The sequence below is a fragment of the Euprymna scolopes genome, chromosome 29, assembly GCF_053919585.1.
Source record: "Euprymna scolopes isolate OS-2025 chromosome 29, ASM5391958v1, whole genome shotgun sequence".
Lineage (NCBI taxonomy): Eukaryota > Metazoa > Mollusca > Cephalopoda > Sepiida > Sepiolidae > Euprymna > Euprymna scolopes.
In genome coordinates this window covers 90,285,877-90,300,168 of record NC_136510.1, presented here as the reverse complement: position 1 = coordinate 90,300,168, position 14,292 = coordinate 90,285,877, and positions in this window count along the sequence as shown.

The following is a 14,292-nucleotide window of genomic DNA, read 5'->3' as shown; positions in this document are numbered from 1 at the left end:
TAACTTATAGAATATTACTGCCAGTAATAGTTTGTAAATTTACAATCTCACGTTACATAACCACTGATGTTAAATAAAAACTATTCCGAAGTATATATATATATATATATATATATATATATATATATATATATTAATAAGTTTCACTGATGTCCAGGGAACATACATCTAAAATTTAAAATGTTTAGACCCCAAATTGTTTGGTAAAGTTTGCAAAGGTCAACTCTTTCAACTTTGACCTTTTGGCAGCTAAATTTTGCCCCAAAACTGTTTTAAAAGTTTGTTGCATGTTTTAATACCCTTTATGTAAAATTTTAAATGCTTAGACCCAAAATTGGGAAAATAGTTTCATCGGGATCGCAAAGATCAAATCTTTGGGACTTTGATCCCTTGACAGCCAAATTTCTGTCCAAAATCCGATTAAAAAGATTTCTCCAAATCTCAGTACCCAGTGTTAAATCTCGAGTCTGTAAACTGAAAATTGACAGAGTAGTTTGGCAGGGAAATATACACACACAGACACACGCACAAACACTTTTACTTTCATACATATATAGATTTCTTCGGTTTTCTTAATCTTTTTACTTCATCTTATAGTGATTTATGTGAGCCTCCAACGTATAGGCCCTTTTTTATATTTTCCCCTGTTTTCTTTCCACATTGTATTTCATTATCCTTGTCAGATTTTTTTTTTATCTCTATCTTACCAATCATTATACGACAGGTCCTCGTTTTGTAAAAAAAAAAAAAAAAAAAAAAAGCATCCCAACGACATTTTGATCGATCATTTATCAAACGCCTCAATTTTCACCATTGCTTTTTTACTCTGACCAAAACGCCAATTTAAACTTTTGTTTTTTTTTATACATTTAAGTTGTCATCAATTTTTTTTAAAAAAAAAAGGTCATTAAACTCAATAATAGAAAAAAAAAACTCTTTTTTATTTAAATCAAGTATAATCGTTATTTTGGTTATTATTATTTTTTTTTTTTTGAGGGGGACTAAAATAATTGATTTTTCACTTCCAATATAAAATTCTTTGGCATGATTTCCGGTCCCAGTTTTTGCTTTCCGTGGAGATAAATATTATGCCCTTTTGAAAAGTCTCACAGAATCAATACTAATAACAGAACTTCACTGAATAGAAAGCAGACGACCATCAAGTATGAAGAAATACCAGAGAAAAAAAATGAACCAATTCAAATTATTTCAATACATTTTTTCACAAGGGCATCACCATTTATAAATGCCCATAGACCTCTCGATATTAATGGCTGATGTGTATTTCAGATGATCTGTAATGGTGGACATTGAAATGATTTGATTATACAAGATGGCGGTTAGCGAGAACTTGTTTACATTGATCTTAAAAACGACAATGTTGAAGACGGTAGGGAAGCAGTTTGACGGTATTGCGTTGAGCATAACAGCAGTACCGAAAATATTGAACGGGACATTAATACTTCGTAGCTAATTCATAACTTTAATATATCGATTATGTGCACGCGATTGGCGTGGTAATATGAATTCATTATCATATTTTATTGCAATGAGAGAAACATTAATAAAGTATTAGTTATGTATATATATATTGTTTTTAAAATATAATTTTCCACGGACACACACATACATATATATATATATATATATATATATATATATATATATATGTATATATATATATATATATATATATAAATTACAATTAAATTTACCAAAATGATTCAAGATGCAGTATATAAAGTATAATATCAATATTAAAGAATTAATATTTATAAAGTTATCTCAGCCAGATGTAAAAGCTCGATAAAACCAAATAGGAGATAGAGCTTATAATATGAGCAAACAGTTAATAAAACATGTTAAAAAACACTTTTAAATCTGGCAGCCACCTTATGCATATGCAAATGGTCATGAATGATAGTTTCCACAGACCCTGCACTAATCTTGACATCTTGGGCTATTTGGCGAATAGTAATGCGCCGATGTTCCAAAATGGCAGCCTCAACTTGACGGGCAGATGACTCATCAATCGCAGAAGGGGGGGCGACCAGGTCTGGGAGCTGTTACCACAGACTTCCGGTCATGTTTGAATTCACGATGCCAACATTTTACAAGGTCATATGATGGAGCATTATCACCATCAGTGTCTTTCATTTTATCAAAAGTCTCCTGTGGTGTGCGTCCTTTCAAATACAAAAGCTGGATAACTGCTCGAGATTCAACAGGCTCCATTTCACACCTGACTCAGTTCAAACACCTGTAAAACAGAAACCACAATTAGTTCAGAGCTGTAACTTGCCACATAACCCGTAGAGATAGAAATCATTGCAGATGCAAAATTTCAGCTAGGTCAGACAACTGAAAGTGGGTCAGGGGCATTACTTATTGCACACACCCCGTAGGTAGAGTTAGATAAAAAGTTCTAACTAGTAGTAACTTGCTATATATATATATATATATATATATATATATATATATATATAATGTGACATTCCAATATAGATATAGGTACAGATATTGACGGTGCGAGACTTTTAGAAGGCAAGCTCTATCACGCACATGCATCAGAAGCAGAGATATGTCATTGAATTTATGGCAAAAGTAAATTTAGTATGGTGATTACTATGTCAAAAAATAAATATCGCTTATTTAAATACTACCGTTCCTGTAGTCATAGCTCTTTATATGTTTGAGTTAAAAAAAATAGGCGGCTTTACATTTTGAACGCCCCTTGTATATGGATGTTATTTGTTACAAACTCAATCCTAAGCCGGACATTGTCATATAAAATAATAACTAAGCTTTCACGGACAGCTGAAATTTCTGCGTAGCATAAAATCAAACAAAATATAAAATTAATTATATTTTTTAAATATTTGAATTTAATCAATTTCTCTCAGATTGTAAAGTGATTTCCAGTTTGTGTAATTTTTTATGGACATTTTTTGCGTTTTTCTGTTCATTGTTTTTAATTGAATTTATTTAAATTTGAAATAATCCGATTGAACAAATTATCCAGGTGTTAGCCCAGATTTAATTATGAAAACTGAATGGGAATTGGTTAAAATTACGATGTAATGAAATATTTATATTTGTTTTTTTTTGTGTTTTTTTAAATAAAAATGAAATGTTTAAACGATGTTAAAATGGGGGGCTTGCTATTATAAAAAGAAGTCAGAAAATAAATGGAATTCTGAATTTCACAATGAAATAAGTTAAAAGGAAAAATACTGAAAACTAAAAAAAAAACGGATTGAATAGGAAAGAGAAAAATATAAACAAAATGAAGTCAATAAGAAACAAGAAAAACAGAAAAATAAATTTAATGGAAATTAAAAAAAAACTGAAAGAAAATAAAAAAGATATAATAGCAAACACAAATCTTAACAAAGACAAAGTACAAAGTAAAACAAATAATGAATAAAGAAAGAAAATAACGAATAGAAATAAACAAAGTAAACAAAGAAAAACTAAAAACAAACAAGTAGGAAAGGGAATAAGAAATTTTAACTAAAATGCATTCAATAAAACAGCAGAACAGCTGGAGACCGTTTTTGTAGAACACACCCAGGTTGGTCCTCCAACCACTACGTGACTTCAGATATCAAGGCTGCATCATCTGGGAAACGCATTCCTTTCAAAAACAACTTCATGGCTGGGAAGAGGGGGAAGTCAGAGGGTGCAAGGTCAGGAGAGTAGGGAGAATGGGGAAGTATATATTTGTTTACAAGAAAACATACATTTTTTTTTAAATTATATTTTTATTACATTTTCGCCCCAAACAAGGCACATTGCCACTTTGATGTAGGGGACATATGCTACAGTGGTACTATGTGAGGAGGTGCGCAGCAAGATATCGGTTCACGTTACACTTTAATTTCTGCATGTCAATACCGTTCAGAAACAAGAACCCGGAAGGTTTTCAAAAAGTCTAGCAGTTCTGTGGAAGAAACTACTGGAGTAGAAAGCTCTCTTACATCTAGGGATCTCAACTGTGAAGGGGTGGGATTTTGCTGCTTGTCGGGTTTGTGGGGGTTATTTTCGTCGAGGGGGTACAAGTGCTTGCAATTCGTCGGAGCATTCACCGTTAAAGTACTTGTAGAACAGGCAGAGGGATGCTACATTTTGTCGATGGGACAGAGGCTGAAGCTTAGATGACAGTCCAGGACCTATTAGGTTGGCGATTCTCTTTTGAAGCTTGTCTATGAGTTAGAGACTAGTAGCAGATGCACCAGCCCAAATATTTGAATTAATCACGACGTGCATACCAAAGGGCTATAGATGGCTATATAAGCCCCCTCCTTTCAAGGAGCGAGCACCCTTAGTAATTTATATCGCCTGCTATTTCTTTAGCGCAATGAAAAGCTTCTTTTTTTTTAATGTACACAACAAGGACTGTAAGAGTGTAAGACAATGCTTGTATAAGATAGATATTATGACCTATGGATGAAGTTTCTGACTATCAACTCGATAGTTGTTGGCTTGATTCTTAGCTTGGGATTGATGTTGGTCTAGCCACACTAGAAAAATGTGATACAGCGAAAGTGTATATTAATGATATATATATGTATGTATATATATATATATATATATTTATCTATCTATCTATTTATCTATCCATCTATCTATCTATCTATCTATCTCTATATATATATACACATTTGTTTGCATATGTATATGTCATGTATGACGTTATAGCAGATAATCTCATATATGACGTCACATTGGACACCATAAAAAATGAATTCTGGGCAGCCTACAATATATATATATATATATATATATATATATAAAGAGAGAGAGAGAGAAAGAGAGTGAGAGAGAGAGAGGAAAAAACAGATCGCTAAAATTACAGTCGAATGAGATATTTGTTATTTTTTTATGAGGGAAACTAAAATAATAACAATAAACGAGAACTAAAGGAAATAAAGTAAATAAAACGGAATTTAAACGAAGAAAATAAATGAATAGAAACAAAATAAAACTCGCGAAGGGAAGAATGAAAGAAAAAAATTAAGAAGGAATAGGATAAAAGAAGTGATTTTATGAACGTGGTGTAATGGAATAGCCTAACCTCCCTTCATAGATGAATTGAATTATGGCTATAGTGACCCTCTCACGTGACTTCGACAGAAGGAAAAAAGGCAGGAAGAGAATAAGAAAATATGTCGAGTAACTCTTATGTCACATGTATTCCCGTGTAAATAAATCCCTTTGTCTTTTATGCATCACCTCGTGTTTCTTGCTGTGTTCTTATTTAAAGTAATGATATAACAGAACGATAAAAAATAAATGTCTCTAATGGCTTACCCTACTTTTTTCTTTCTGTAAGAATTGGATATTTTCATTATTTTTCAAAGCAAGGAAGTTTTAACAGAAACGTGTTGACTCAAAATTTTTGCAATCATTTTAGGTCGTTGCAACCCCCGAAAGTAACACGTCTATACGAAAACAGTAAGTCAGTGTGAACTTAGAAACCATATAAGACGTGGTTTACAGATCAATATTTCCTATAATTTTCCAGCTGGTTGAAGTACCTTAGGATTTTAATAACTTATGCTCACGTCTCACCACCTGACGGTCAGGCGAGTTCGTAAGAAAATCTCCTACATTTCAACATTCTTCGTCCCGCACCCACATTCCTATATTCAATCAAGTCAGACGAACAGAAAAGAATTACTACCAACTCACACGCACTGATAAGGGCAGGATAAACCAACGCACACACATACACAACACGACGCTGTTGATACTCACACACTTATATTATTTACACCTGCATATTAATGCTTTGAATATGCTGATGTTTGACCGACTCACATGTTACACAAAATGTCTTAGAAACGGTCCCTTGATGATGTGGCGATGGACCGTTATAAAGGTCTGAGTATTAAGGGGAAAACTATATCTCAGATGTTGAATGTGGGGGGGGGTCCTTCATTCTCTCAAGATGACTCTGCTAGAATTCTAGCTGGAACTTTCCTCATCTTCAGGCCCGCGTTGTTTTTTTTTTTTTTTTTTAATGCAGGCATTTATGGCAAACACACACACAAAAAAACACACACAACAAAGGTCGCAATACATATGAATAAACTATTTATTTTTTACATGAAAATATTGCAATATTAACATACAATTTACAGATGATACAATTGATTTCCATCATTACGTTTTAAAAACTAACTAACCTATTGGGATTTCCCAAACGTTTGAGGTAACAAAGTAATGTGATGACGTCAAGTAAAAAAGGAAACACAAACACAGAGTAAAATGTTATAAAAAACTGTATTTACAAAAAGGAAAAGAAAGGTGTTGCAAACAATTGAGTTTGCGGGAAACTTATCTTACAGATATGTCCGTTTATCAATTAAATCTTTCCTGTGTCCTTAGTTGGTATGAAAGAGGAAAGGTGCGGCCTTGGTCTGTGCTGCTATTACGGCTTTGGACTCCTCGTACGTCCCGTATTTCTGGTGGCGGAGAGCTGGCGAAATGGATGTACTCGCAATCAGGTCCCAACCGCAAAGAGACCGAAAGTTCGAAGGGGCCGCGCAAATAGGGGTCGGGGAGGAAACTAGAATGGCAGCCCGTGATTGGTTGTTTTTCATCTAATCACAGGGCACCACACCAGTGACTCCGTAATAATTCCAATAAACCTTAACTAGTGTTGAGGGAGAAGGGATGCTCCCCTAATTTACGGATAGACAAAAATATGTCTTACCCCATGCTGTCCGGACGAAAAGAGATCGAGAAAAGGAGAGAATTATGGGATTGCATTTTGGTCACTTATGTTTCCCTTCGTCTACGGCCAAATCATCTCATGACCATACAGGAAGGAAGTGTTAAGAACCACCACAACCGGGGCACTAAGATATTTTAGGTATTTTTTTTTTAAACCATGTTTTGAGTCTTTTTGTTTTTTTCGAACCATGTCTTATGTATTTTTGTTTGCTTCTTTTACTGGCTTCACGAAGTGATCTTATGTCATACATGTTGGTGGTTTCTTGTGATAAGCATGGCAAATGATAAAGCCACAACAGAATTTGAATGCTACAGTATTGCATTATTGTGCGGTAAACATCACTATGGGAGATGATATCATGCCAGTGGATTTGCAAATTTTTCCTCAAGATCTTCTACTGGAAACATCTATGATAGTTTCTTGTATGTTCGTCAGCATTCAAATAATATTTTCCGGATATGTCTTGAAAGCTCTAATCTTTACTTATGCGTCTGTTTTTAGAAACTAACTGCGAGTATTTTTAAGCATCTAATGTCAATATTTTTGTCATATTTTCTTTCGTTCCTAGTAGGAATCTCGAGTTTTTGTATTTTCCCAGGATGCATCTTAATTTCTGATTACGTGTTAATTTTCTATTTTTGCCATATTGTAACTATTTACCCAAATTTCATTCGCCAAATTTGCATGAATGAACATTTTCATAATTGAAATCACCTTTTATATCTTTTTTTTTTGTATAAAAAAATGTTTTAAAAAATCTTGTTTTTCTCCATTTACAAAGATTTCGCAACTTAGTTGTGAATGCCCTTTTCTCTTCCCTGCAACCTCTTTCCCACAGAAGGTGCGTTGCGAGCCTGTCTTAGTTTTATCGTTATTTCAACGGCAAGTGCTCGTCTGAGCTGCAATCTCTGCCCCCCTCGCCAATCTTTTTCGAAAAACACCCGTTTAGCTGAAACCACTGTCAATGACTGCCCCCACTCTTTAACTGTGCCTAAATCAAAACGTATATTCCACGAACAATGCTTCTTTCTTGGAACTGCACACCTCTTCCGTTTGCCTATTTCCCAGCTGGCTACAACTTGGTTGTCTTCAAGTCCAATATAATCAAATCCTTGATGAACCGCCCCTTTAAGTAATCCAATCTAACAAATCTTTATTAATAACGACTACTACGATAATGTACCATTGATTACTGTACACTAAATAGCCCTTATCCTCGAGTGACCTCAGGGCCTTGATAAGTGGTGACTCGTATGTAAAAAAAGGATATACAAGAATACGATTGTAAATTACATAATACTTCTACTCAGTCAGACCTATCAGAAAAAAAAACATGTCATTCCACATGGATTAAATAAAGTGTACCGTTGGAAATTCCGTACGGACGCCCGTGTTCGGGAGAAAGATACCCGAGTTGGGCCTGATACACCTGAAGCAGGTCTGATAATATCTCGGGTGAAATGTTGTGAGAATACCACTCAAGATTAGAACAGGAGTGCGAATAAACCAAGAAATGTTCAATTCTCATCTAAAAAAATTCAGAAACAAAGACAAAGAAATATATAAAAATAATTATTTATAAGTTTTACTTTTCAATTGCTTTTAATATTCATTATCACTAATATACCAGTTTCAAAATGGAACCATGCGAAACGAAACGACTCCATTTTCATCAGCCCCGTTCGCCTTTTTACACTACCTATTACATTTTACTCATCGAATGTTTGTAGAATAGTAATACCAATTTATTTATTCAAATCGCTTCGGTTTTTCTGCTGTCGTTTCCAAAACGGAACCCCATGAAACGAAACGAAGCCACTAATTTTCATTAGCCTCGTACCGCGTTTTTACCCGTTACATTTTATCCATCCATCCATTAATTAATTAAATTATTTATTCAAATCGCTTACGCCTTTCTGCTGTCGTTTTCAATAAGTTAAATTGGAATTCTTACACGGCTTTCAACAAAAAAGTGGAATGAAAATGTTTCAGGGAAATACGAAATGATGCGCAGATGGTGAAGTACGCTCCATTTAGCATCGATTCGCCCGATTAACTTTTTAACGGGGAAGAGAAGGAGAAAAAAAAGCGGTCGGGGACGAGAGACACTCGTCTGTGGTTTACAAACATTAAACTTTAATTGTCAGTTGGTCACAAAAGAAATCAATACGCATCATTTTCGGAAGTATCCTATTAATAATTCACCGAGGTGATGCTTCGAATTCAAAGCGGTGTTCAAAAAGTACTCAGAAAGAGACCGCCCTTATTAGACTAAGAGTAAAATAATAATTTCTTTACTACGTAACTCCGTTAGTCTATCATTTCGTTGATTGCCATATCTCTGAATACACTTTATGCAAAATTTCAAATGCGTAGACCAGAAATTGGCTGAGTAACTTAGTAGAGACCGCAGCGGTCAAAGTTTTTAAAAACTTTCACCCCAATTTTGACCCCATCAACATTTAGTTTTTGAGCTCCATCAAATTAAGAAGTCTAACCCAATGTCCATAACCTACATTTAAAATTTAGCACATAACCTACATTTAAAAGTTCAAGTGTTTAGACCCAAAATTGTCGGAGGAGTTTGGTAGAGTTTTCAAATGTCAAATCGTTTAACTTTGACCCGTTGACAGCGAATTTTTTGGCCGAAAGCCGATTAAAATGATTTTCCCAAATCTCAATACAACTTATGTCAAATCTTGTGTCTCGATCGAAAATTGACATTTGGTAGGGAAATGTACACACACACACACACACACACACACACACACACACACACACACACACACACACACACACACAAAGAGGCATTTTCACTTTTATAGATATACTGGCAGTTTCAACCGGCTTTGCTCGAGCCTAATTGTTCTACCTTTTCCATAGACCTTTGTCCATGGGCTTTTGTCCATGGGCCCGCTTTTTGTGACGTCATTCCTTACATCACATGACTTCATAGATAACGAAATACCAAAGTCTTATGTACGGCATGAGAAGAAACCGGAATTCTAGGAAGATCTAAATAATTCCAATAATTATAGTAACAACTGGACTCATGAATAAGTATTTAAAAAAATTAAGGTTTATTCCAGTATTTTTAGTTTATTATTCCCTCATTCTATCATTCTGTTATCACCTTTTAGTTATTCGGTTAATCTATCATTCTTCCATTGAAATTATTCCGTTAGCCCGTAATTTTCGTAGCACATAATCTATTATTCGTTTTCAGTTAGTTTATCTGTTTGCCAGTCTGTTCGTTATTTCGTCAGGTAGTCATTCCGTGTGATCGGCATTTCTTTAGTTTGTATTTCAATTATTCAGTTATTTGATTCTTTTGTCGGTTATTCCGTCACGTGGTTATTTTGTTTGGCTAGTATTACCTTAATAAATTATTCCGTTGATGCACCGTTATTCAGTCATTGCGTTAGTTTGTTATATTTTGGTTTCCTTAATCGATTATTAAGAAAAGTAAAGGTTAAGGGAAAACCTCGACAAAAAAATTGGTTTGGAGTCTCGATAGGCGAATGGTGAAACACTGCAAAATCTTTCCAGCAACTCCTGCAACTGCGCTGGTTCCGACCATATTGGCCTGCAACCTCGAGGGGAGAACCTTGGTAACTGAGCAAACCCAGGTCTTCTTATCGCCCACCGATGTCTGCATCCGAAAATCCAATCCCCCTTCGAATTGTATAGCTACAACAGACACTGCAGTGCACCAGACTTGAGGCAGAATGCTATTGTCTTATTAAACAGAAGGTTGCCATCAACCAGTCATTCCTTTAATTTGTTATTCCGTATTTCCTTTATTCTACTATATTTTCGTTAGTCGTGTGTCCGGGTTTTTGTTTGTTTGTTTGTTTGTTTGTTTTTTTATACCATTAACCCTCATTCCGGTATTGCGGTGAATTGATCGTATCTTGTCTGCCCATTTCACTGCCAATATTCACGTCTGTGGAGATTTCAACTTTCACAACGGTGAATGGCTGTTCCGCTCAAATAAGTCATGGCATTTCAGTCACGATGTTTCCCGTGCCTATTATTTTACGAAGATTGTTGACGAACGCACTCAAAATCTCGATGCCGATGCTCAATTTGCAAGCCTTCTTGTCTCACAACTGGCACTAAACAGTGCGTATCTCTTGTTTTGTTTTCGCTGCGATCAACTCGGTTTTCTCAAATAACATTAAAATAAAGTGTAACAAAACTTCAGATGCCCCTCTCCATCGCACTGTATGTCACTACTTGATGGCTACTGGAATAGGTTCCGTACATTTACATCTGAGATATGTCTACGCTCAATATCCAAAAAGGAGGTGTGCTCTATAGGATATAGACAGCTGTATATTCTCAAAATTACCAACTGAAACTAAATAACGAATCGTCATACACCCTTTACTGTACCGCTGCCATCACACACAGACATAACTATTTTAATTGCTTTAAGCGAAATAAATGTTCAGAAACAAATGCTGCTTTTAGGGATGCCAGTAACTATTGTAAATATGTCATAGAATAAGTGAATATTTTGCTGTAACTGTCAAAACTTAAGTAGCTGAGCAGAGTCCTGGTCCAAACGAGTTTGAGCGCATAACAAATAGGATTCTGAATTAATGCGTATCTTCCATCGCAATAATATTCAACGGTCCTGAACAATTACGTCGGAATATAAAACAGCCAACCACTTCGCTGTGTACTTCGCATTAAACTTCATCCTATGAAATCAGGACTGCCTGTCCTCTGAATTCCCTCCCAAGGTTTAAAATACCCTGTGCGGTATCCATACATAGGTCCGAGATGTTAATACATTTGTAAAAAAACTATGATTCTATCAAAGCAACTGTTCTTGACAACATTCCAATCATAGAGATAAAAAGTCTGTAACCGGAATTAGCTCCAATATTAACAAAATTGTTTAAATGCTGCGTAAAAAAACCCTCGACAATTTGCCAAGTATTTAAAAGTCAAGGGGATATATCCTCTGCTTCTCAGCACAGATCAATCAGTCTACTCTGCGTCATGAGTAAGTTGCTTGTGCCTGTGTTAAATAGAGAAGTTATCAACCACCTCAGAAAAATAACCTATTCAGCGACAAGCACTATATATTCCGTTCTAAGAGATCGGAAACTGATTTGCTGATTGTAATATCACATAACAGCAATGAATCTCCTGACAGTTGTATCCCTTCTAGAGCAATCTCTCGACGTATATCAGTATTTGATAAGGTCCAGTATAAATATCTACTTCACAAGATTCCCAGCTACGGAATTAGTAGAAATGTCATCTCAACATTAATACCCTTTGTCTCCGATAGGTTTATTAAACTTATCGTTGATCTGGAGATCAGAGTAATAACGCCGGCGTACCTAAGGGATCCACACTGGCCTCAACTCTTTCCTGATCTTCATTAACTATCCCCGTGATTAGATTCTGAGATCTTTCGTCGACATCTATGCAGCCGATACTACCATCTATGGCAGCAATTCAAAGCCTATCAATGACCAGAGTGTCCCTGATTCTCTCTTCTCTAACCTGATGCGAGTTATATAATGGATAAAAAATGATTAATTATTTTCTATGCATCCAAAACCAAACTTCTATCTTTCCACAACTAACGATCAAATTGACACTTGACCTCAATTAAATTGGAAGGCCCTCGTCTTGGGGAACCAGGTAGCTTTGAGAAACCTCTGCGACTGACCCTCACTCCTAGCTTGATATGGTAGAACTATCCAAGACTCGTTGGTTAAATCACAGGGGAAATTTTGGGATCATTCTATCGCTCTAGAAAGTATCTAAATCCCGCCGCTATCTTCTACTTATACAAGACCCTAATACGTTCTAGGATTCGGTACTGTTGGCCCATCGGAAGATACCCTCCTTAGAATATTTTTCCTGTCTTGACAGGGTATATAATCGTCTTGGGTATTTTATGGGCGAGTGCCATTTCGTCTCCCTATCTTCTCTTTCTCACAAAATAGACGTTACGAGTCTCTCTATGTTCTCTCGTGACTTTTGTCGTAGGTGACTGACTGAGTTTCAATCCATGGTTCTTCCCTCTAAGATATTCGTAAACTATTACTCTATCTACAACAACCGGCAAGAATTTCTCTCAATTTTATCTGTTCCCGAAATCAATCGAAGATTCCGTGAACAGAGTTTCTTTCCCAGAACTGTCTGTCTGTTAAAAAAGATACTGTTAGGCTGGTTACCCTATTTCCTATTGATTATAACATACTCCCATGATAATAATTTTTTGTTGGCCTCTTAAATAAACAAGCCCTATCCAATTTCTACCATTACTGGTCAGCACGTAGTTATCTCATCAAGATTCCATGAACAGAGTTTATTTCCCAGAACAGTTTCACCAACTACCCAACACTTTTTTAATCTTATCCTTGAGTAGCTTTGTAAAGTTGTTACCCTCAAGTCAAAAAATCGATGACCATTGCTTTCAATATTAACCTTATGCGGTCAGCTATTATAATAATATATTTCATTTATTGAAGATATAGTCTTCATATAGAATATTGTAATCTTATATTTACTGATTCTGGTCGATACCTAGTAGAACCAAACACTTTCATTTTAAGAGAAAAGTTAAAACATAATCACGAAGTCAGCGTTGCCGACAAACACTTTTTTAAAAGTCTGTTTATAACACGAATTCGATACTTGCGTTTCTATTTCGTCCCTTCTCAGTCTCATTCGATTTTTTTTCGGAGCAATTATCTCCCTTTGATTTTTGCCTGCCATCGACAGGCATCGCTGTAGAGAATTCGCGACACATCACACAATCGAAAAGAAGGAGACGAAGTAGCGCAGAAAAAACATGGAGATCAAGGTTTGGCAAAGAATAAAAATATTTAAAAAAAAAATTCTAGCTATCGCGTCATATTGTTTTTCGAATGAATATCTTTAATGTAGGAGACAAGGAGTGTTATTGGCGCCAACTGTCTCGAAACGTCAGATGAGAGTTCGAGAGAACGATGACCTAGAAAAACAACAAGAAGACAGCGGTTGATAGAAAATTTGTTTCGAAATAAACAAGAAACTGATACGTAGAGAAGTAGCAACCGGTTGATAGTGCTTTTAATTTGTGGTCTTGAATTATTATAGACCCAGTCTTTATAACAATAGACAATGGTATTTAATGTTCATATATAAGTAAATAAGAATTCTTGTCAGCGTTCGTACGACATTCTAAATTCCGACCTGTTTAATTCGGTTTCAAGACTTCGATCTGTAATGAATTAACGAGAATTGAATTAACATGTTGATGCGTTCACCGGAAACGCAGATGTACGCGCCGATAAACTACGGAAGTGGCGTCAGAAAAGGAGTAATGGTAGCAATATTGGATTTAAAGGTACGGGTCCATAAGTAGTTGTAGCTATTTCAGACAGTGCTAGTCAAGGGCAAACGATATTATTTTGTACGCTTAAGTTTTGGCCTAAACGTAGCACTCTTTATAATGACAAATATCATTACAATTGTTTTGATGCAGGGCAAGTTGGAAGAAGGCGTGCTACGTACGTAGTCCTATGTTAATAAAC